The sequence below is a fragment of the Sinocyclocheilus rhinocerous genome, unplaced genomic scaffold (genome assembly GCF_001515625.1).
Source record: "Sinocyclocheilus rhinocerous isolate Xijiao unplaced genomic scaffold, SAMN03320098_v1.1 scaffold886, whole genome shotgun sequence".
In the NCBI taxonomy this organism is placed as follows: domain Eukaryota; kingdom Metazoa; phylum Chordata; class Actinopteri; order Cypriniformes; family Cyprinidae; genus Sinocyclocheilus; species Sinocyclocheilus rhinocerous.
Window position 1 is genome coordinate 871,879 of NW_015631204.1, and position 1,221 is coordinate 873,099.

A 1,221-nucleotide genomic window follows, 5' to 3' on the forward strand; every position below is an offset into this window, starting at 1 on the left:
AAATTTACATAAAATATTTGATTTAGTATTTTAATTCAAGTTTATTTGTATAGCGCTTTATACAATTCAAAATGCTTCAAAGTGGCTTTACCGTAAAATGAATGTGAGTGTCACAAAATTCAGCTTCAGGAATCAGTAGTGACAATAACACCTTTTTCAAATTATAATCATTAAAAATGATATAAGTTTACTTCTCTGGTCTATATGTCCCAGGTACTCGTCTTACCCTAGTGGGACATGAATGATCGTCCCCTTTCATGGTTTTTGTGCAATAACAACTAAATCAGCAAATGTTTCCATTTATTTCCCTTAATAATATGATGCATCATCACCCTGTAGACATACTAAAGATATAAATACATAACTATTGAGTAGTAAATGTTAAATTGCTTAAATATCCTATACTGTAAATCCATTTGGATAAAGTCTTGCCAATGAGATAGAGATCTTTAATAAATTGCAAAAGCGAGAACAGCAAGACCTCGACTGACCAGCAGTAAAAATGTTCTTTTTCCAAAACAACCTAGTGTGTTATCAACCCATCAGAGTAGGTTGAGAATGAAGCAGTCACCTTTAGACTATGAACGAGGAAGGTAACTAGCATCCATCCTCCTTTTACCCACAAATCTTGTGTGAATCCATATTTCTCTGTCACTGAAGAAAAGGGGCTTGAGGAAGGCACACATCAATGATTTACACGTGTCCTCTCTTATAGTAGACGCTCCATCTCCTTCCTGTTTCTGCTCCAGTTAGACACATGAAATATAAATAACGGTTACAAGCAAATTTGAACAAGAAGTGTGTACCCATCTTTGAGGGTTCATTTAGCGGTTCATGTTATAAATCTCTTTTTTCTTCATTTCGTCCTTTAAGCTGAAAGACATGCAGGAATGGCGTGTGTCACGGCTTCCATGGATGATATCCAGTTTGAAGAGACTGTAAGGTACTAGAGTGTGTCCTATATCACGTAAATGAAAATTTACTCACCTTCTTGCCATCCAAGATGTAGATGAGTTTGTTTCTTGATCGGAACAGATTTGGAGAAATTTAGCATTACATCACTTGCTCACCAATGGATCCGCTGCAGTGAATGGGTGCCGTCAGAATAAGAGTCCAAAAAGCTGATAAAAACATCACAATAATCCACAAGTAATCCACACCATTCCACTCCATCAATTAACATCTTGTGAAGCAAAAGCTGCATGTTTGTAAGAAACAAAT

At 36.0% G+C, this 1,221-nt stretch overlaps 1 pseudogene; it reads left to right on the plus strand.

Annotated features, from left to right (window-relative positions):
• The first annotated feature begins 890 nt into the window (after positions 1-890).
• LOC107741682 (acyl-coenzyme A thioesterase 12-like) overlaps positions 891-1,221 on the plus strand; it is a 7,960-nt pseudogene continuing 7,629 nt past the window's right edge.